This window comes from Ornithorhynchus anatinus, chromosome 7 (assembly GCF_004115215.2).
Source record: "Ornithorhynchus anatinus isolate Pmale09 chromosome 7, mOrnAna1.pri.v4, whole genome shotgun sequence".
NCBI classification, from domain to species: domain Eukaryota; kingdom Metazoa; phylum Chordata; class Mammalia; order Monotremata; family Ornithorhynchidae; genus Ornithorhynchus; species Ornithorhynchus anatinus.
The window spans coordinates 4,212,466-4,219,130 of record NC_041734.1 but is presented as its reverse complement, the minus strand read 5'-3'; positions in this window follow the sequence as shown (position 1 = coordinate 4,219,130).

Below are 6,665 nucleotides of genomic sequence, written 5' to 3'. Positions count from 1 at the left end.
TTTGCTAAGCGCTTACTATGTGCAAAGCACCATTCTAAACGCTGGGGGGGATCAGGTTGTCCCCTGTGGGGCCTCACAGTCTTCATCCCCATAATAATAATCATCATCATGGAATTTGCTAAGCGCTTACTATGTGCAAAGCACCGTTCTAAGCGCTGGGGGGATCAGGTTGTCCCCTGTGGGACTCACAGTCTTCATCCCCACAATAATAATAATCATGATGGAATTTTCTAACGGCTTACTATGTGCAAAGCACCATTCTAAGCGCTGGCGGGTCAGGTTGTCCCCTGTGGGGCCTCACAGTCTTCATCCCCATAATAATAATCATCATCATGGAATTTGCTAAGCGCTTACTATGTGCAAAGCACCGTTCTAAGCGCTGGGGGGATCAGGTTGTCCCCTGTGGGGCTCACAGTCTTCATCCCCATAATAATAATGTTGGTATTTGCTAAGCGCTTACTTTGTGCAAAGCACTGTTCTACGCGCTGGGGGGTATACAAGGTGATCAGGTTATCCCTCGAGGGGCTCACAGTCTTCATCCCCATTTTCCACATGAGGGAACCGAGGCGCGGAGAAGTGAGGTGACGGGCTCGAAGTCACACAGCTGACAAGTGGCGGATTAGAACCCATGACCTCTGACTCCCCGGCCCGGGCTCTTTCCACTGAGCCACGCCACTTCTCCCTACAGTCCGTGTCAGGGACACAAACACGCTTGGGGGTGTCGCTGGGTCTGTCTTTTAGAGGAAGGGTCGAGGGTCATCTCCCTAATTCCAAGGACCTGTGCTAATTAACTCAAATACACTGCTGGGACCTTTCACTTCCCTCCCCAACACCTTCAGCCTGATAATAATAATAATAATGTTGGTATTTGTTCATTCATTAGTATTTATTGAGCGCTTACTATATGCAGAGCACTGTACTAAGCGCTTGGAATGTACAATTCGGCAACAGATAGGTACTTAAGCGCTTACTAGGTGCAGAGCACTGTTCTAAGCGCTGGGGGAGATACAGAATCATCAGGTTGTCCCACATAGGGTTCACAGTCTTCATTCCCATTTTACAGATGAGGTAACTGAGGCACAGAGAAGTGAAGTGACTTGCCCAAAGTCACACAGCTGAGAAGTGACAGAGAAGGGATTTGAACCCATAACCTCCGACTCCCAAGCCCGTGCTCTTTCCATTGAGCCACGCTGCTTCTCCACGCTGCTTCTCTGCTATCAGTTTCTCTGTTGATAGCAGAGTCATTAGTGACCAGACATATCTGTCGGGCATGTGGTGTGTCTCTCCAACCCCCTCTCGCCTTTTTTGGCTTCTAAATCTGATTATTTTGGGGAATGTTCTGGCCGCCTTCTGCGGCCTCAGAGAACTCCTCCAACGTGTTTCCATGATTTGGCCCAGAATGTCAACATCAAGCCCCGGGCTAGGGGGTGTCATGTGAGTTTCCCCAAGCTGCCAAAGAAACTGTCGGACCTATTAGAGGCTGTGGTGGAAGTCACATGTGGCTTGTGATCTGAGCAGTATGTAGGACAGCGAAAAGGCTCCTCTCCACGAAACTCCGTGTCGGCTCAGTTACAAGGGTGGGCCGTGGTTCGGCCGAAAGAGAAAATAATGGATTCGTAGCAGAAGCATCTGTTGGCTGTCATTTCTTGCCCACTGAAATTGATCTCTTTCCCCCATTCTATGTCCTCTCTTAATGTAAGTTATCTCTTTCACAAAGGGGCAGTCACGAAAACAGAGAGATTAATAATAATGTTGGTATTTATTAAGCGCCTACTATGTGCAGAGCAGTGTTCTAAGCGCTGGGGGAGATACAGGGTAATCAGGTTGTCCCACGTGAGGCTCATAGTCTTAATCCCCATTTTACAGATGAGGTAACTGAGGCACAGAGAAGTTAAGTGACTTGCCCACAGTCACCCAGCTGACAAGTAGCGGATCCGAGTTCGAACCCATAACCTCTGACTCCCAAGCCCGGGCTCTTTCCACTGAGCCACGCTACCCTACTTACGCTGAGCTCTGATCCCTAAAACGGCCCTGCACTTCTTGTCTTTTGTCGATATCGTTCTTCAACATTATCGTAACAATCCTGGATTTTTAGTATTTATTTGAAAATGACATTAGGAAATTCATTCCAGGTGGTTGTGACAGATGACACCTGCAGTAATGTTATATATTTTCCAGCTGCAGAACCTAAGAAGTTGATTAACTTTGTCTAAAGCCATGCTGCAAGTGAAGGCTAGCAGAGCTGCAGTTCTGGGTCTCCACTCTTAGAGATGATGATCAGACCCTAGGTCACATTTTTTTATGAAATCCAGATCTATACTACCGACAAGAGCAGAGAGAGAACTAGGCACCTTCATATCCATGGCGATATTCAACCAAGTGCCTACTTTCTCCCTTCCCTCCTCCACTCCTCCCCTCCCCCAAGCACAATTTGTTCAAAATCAATTAATCAATTGTATTTATTGCGTGCTTATTGTGTGTATTGCGCTTCATTCGTTCAGTCGTATTTACTGAGTGCTGACTGTGTGCAAAGCACTGAACTAAGCTCTTGGGAGAGTACAATGAAATGGACACATTTCCTGCCTACAACGAGCTTACAGTCTAGAGACGAACTTGGAGACACTTGGGAGAGTACAATATAACCGAGTTGGTGAGCTATGTTCCCTGCCAACACTGAGGAACAGTTGAGGAAGGATGCTGACCACCTTACCTGGTCCTATCTGCGACCCCTTTTGGGGATTCACCTTGTTCCAGTGAACATTCTGATCACCTTCATTGACACCCCAGAATCAGACTTCTTTGGGCCCGCTAGGCAGCTGGAGTTGAAAACCCCGGGGGGTTGGCTTACTTGGGAGGGAATGTCTGAATTCATTTTGGATCCCTTATCAGCCTGTCCCTAGGATGGCAGTTCTGCTGGCTCTGAGTGAATTCCCTGCCTGGATAAGAAAGATACATTATTGTTCAAGGGTTGCATCTAGATATAGTGCTCTGAGTTGAGTTTAAGTACTGTATCAACAGCAATAAAAGAAATTATTTTAAATGTGGTCAAGGTTGTTGCTTGTATATGTAATTCATTAACTACATATATATATATATTGTTTCTTGCCTTTGCATAAAGAATAAAATGACTGTGCCAACCTTTACCAAACCTAAGTATCATCTCAAAGATGGCTGGCAAAATGGATGAAGGTATGCCGCTGTTGAGGTCTCTGAGATAATAATAATAATAATAATAATAATGTTGGTATTCATTAAGCACTTACTATGTGCAGAGCACTGTTCTAAGAGCTGGGGTAGATAAAGGGTAATCAGGTTGACCCACGTGAGGCTCACAGTCTTAATCCTCATTTTACGGAAGGGGTCACTGAGGCACAGAAAAGTGAAGTGACTTGCCCACAGTCATACAGCTGACAAGTGGCAGAGCTGGGATTAGAAACCATGACCTCTGACTCCCAAGCCCGGGCTCTTTCCACTGAGCTACTCTGCTTCTCTAGTCAGGTTTGTAACTACCGACCACATCCGCTCCCTTTACTAACTGTTTCACAGTGAGTGTTGCTGGAGGTAGGGGAACCGGGCAAAAGAATAATAATAATAATAATGATGTTGGTATTTGTTAAGCACTTACTATGTGCCAAGCACCATTCTAAGCAGTGGGGGAGATACAAGGTCATCAGTTTGTCATCAGGTTGTCCCACGTGGGGCTCACAGTCTTAATCCCCATTTTACAGATGAGGTAACTGAGGCCCAGAAAAGTTAAGTGACTTGGTCAAAGTCACACAGCTGACAAGTGGTGGAGCCGGGATTAGAACCCACACCCTTTGACTCCCAAACCCGTGCTCTTTCCACTAAGCCACGCTGCTTCTCTAATATGGATATGGAGAAAGTGGATGGCTCAGTGCAAATCACCACCACTATTGCAAAAACAAGTAAAGAACATGTCCTGCTGGCACTTTTCCCTCCTAACTATTGGTGTTAGCAATTCTCACTCAAATGGAAAGAGACCAGATAAAAGAACTGCATTTTCATAGGCACAGTGAGAAAATGTGCTTGAGATTCTCAGTGTGACACACACCAAGGGACACAGTGTCACTGTCAGCAGCGGCATCTGTAAACCAAAGGGCAACTCCATATGACTAAGCAAATGCTAATAATTCATCATGGGCTTGGAAGTCAGAGGACCTGGGTTCTAATCCCAGCTTGCTGTGTGACCTTGGGCAAATCGCCTAACTTCTCTACACCTCAGTTCTCCTATTCTCCCTCCTACTTAGACTGTGAACCCCATGCACTTAAAACAAATACCATAAAATTTTAAAAATGGTATTAATTGAGCACTTACTGTGTGCAGAGCACTGTACTAAGTGCTTGGGAGAGTACAGTACAACAGAGTTGGTAGATACGTTCCCGGCCCACATCAAGCTTGCAGCCTAGAGGAGGAAACAGTAATATAAATAAATAATTCATAATATATGATGTATAGTTTTGTACATAATTCTTAAAATAAATCTATGCATCAGACCCAAGCTATTCTTATTAATCATGCTTCAATCAAAGGGAAGAAAGGCTACTCATTATAATCTTTGACAGAGTTTCCAGTCAGTAGTCAGGAGTTGTATCCTAGTTAAGAATGTAAGGAATGTCTTGACTAGGTCAGACTCCTTGGCTCATTCAGTCTGGTCTTCTGTCTACAACAGGGGCATTGGGACTTTTGGGGGAACTGTGTATTGGTTTCCCTCCTCATCTTGGGAGTCAGAGGACCTGGGTTCTAATCCCAGCTCTGCCACACATCTGCAGTGTGGCCCTGGGCAGGACGTTTAACTTCTCTGTGCCTCAGTCTCTGCATCTGTAAAATGGGAATTCAATCCTATTCCTTTCTACTTAGACTTTGAGCCCCATGTGGGTTAGGGTCTATGTCCAAACTGACTGTCTACCCCAGTACTTGGCACCATAGTAAACTCTTAGCAAGTCCCATAATAATAATGATAATTATTACTATTATAATTATTATTATTACTGTGTATCTACCCTAGTGCTTAGTACAGTGTGTGGCACAAAGAAGGGCTTAACAGATACCTACCTTAGTTGTTATTAGTTAGTCAAGGACAGTCTAACTTTTCTCTCTACATCCCTAACCTTCACTTTAGCTATCCATTATGGACCACTCTCTCATTCATGAATGTATCCAAACCTCTCTTGAACCCACTGATATTTGCAGACTGAACAACTTCCTGTGGTAATGTCTTCAATATGCTGTAGTTTGTTTCACACCTACCACCTTCAACATCAATAGGTGGGACTCTTTGGGACCGTGAGATTTAGTTCTTGCCTATTTACACCCTTCATGATTCTGCTGACTTCAGTCATGCCCCTTCTCAGCCTTCATCTTTCCAGATTTCCAGACCAATCTTCTGTCTTCCCTCACACTGAAACTTCTTCACTCCCTACAGTTTATCTGTACATAGAAATAGGATAAACACAAATAAAAGCATGGAAACTCCCTACCAAACAGCCAGTATTTGCACAGCTGACGAGATTAAATTGCTGAGGAGGAGAGATGGATTTGGTAAAAACAGGATGGGAGAAATGTGAATTATAATCAAATGCTATTTCGAAACTTGTACAATTATTTATGCACAAATGATTGCAAATACTTAGTACAGTGCTCGGAACCAGGTAGGTGCTCTATCAATACCACTGATAGATTTGTTCTCCAGGGACTTCACCCTTTAATAGCACACAGTGAGATTTTTTTATGAGCCTTTAGAGTAACTTCCTGTTTCAACATTCTACATTACTTCAATTTTTTCATGAGCATGAGACTTGCTACAATGTTCCTCATTTTAAAATTTCTTTTTTGTTTGGTTCTTTATTGCTAAGGACTAGTAAATTGTGAATCTGAATTTTTCTGCAAAATTTTCTGGATGGTAAGCTCCTTGACAGTGAGAATGTGACAATCTTCCTTGCAACCTAGCCATCACTTGTCCTAGTGTAATACACAAAGTGAACACTTGATAATTGTAACAACAGTGATGATGATACAGTCATTAGGGCAGAAAATGCCATTGTGTCAGTGCACTGAAGATGTTGTAATAACTACCTTTCCTGGGTGAATTTACCAGTCAAAACAGAAATTGTAAAAGCTACTGAAATTTTTTTTTAGTTTCCATGAGCTCGTACATATGAGTCTGAGAGTATTATGGAAGGGATCTATCATTTGGGCATAACTCAGGAATAGGAACTAAGCATTTGGGTAGATCACAAGAAAGAGAAATAAGCAGTTGAATTCAAGGTTGGCTGTATACTAGGCCTTTGGTTGATGTAGCCAAAATTTAATCCCAAACTACGATCGGTGCTAAACCAGAATACCAGCACTAGGTGTCAGCAGATCATAGCTGCTTAAAAGATCCTCCGCCAAATTGTCAGAAGTGACCCAAACATATAAAATACCAGGTCCAAGGGAACTGTAGATCTGAACGCTATCGGAGATAGCCTATCTTTCTCACATAAAAGAAAAGAAAAAGATATTAAGAAATCCTGGGCCCAGGGAACCACTCTACCTTATTATTCTTGTTCATTCTTGTTCATTCGCTGTCATCCACAATCAATAGTATTCACTGAGTGCTTACTGTGTGCAGAACATTGGGCTTGGGAGATTACAGTAGAACAGA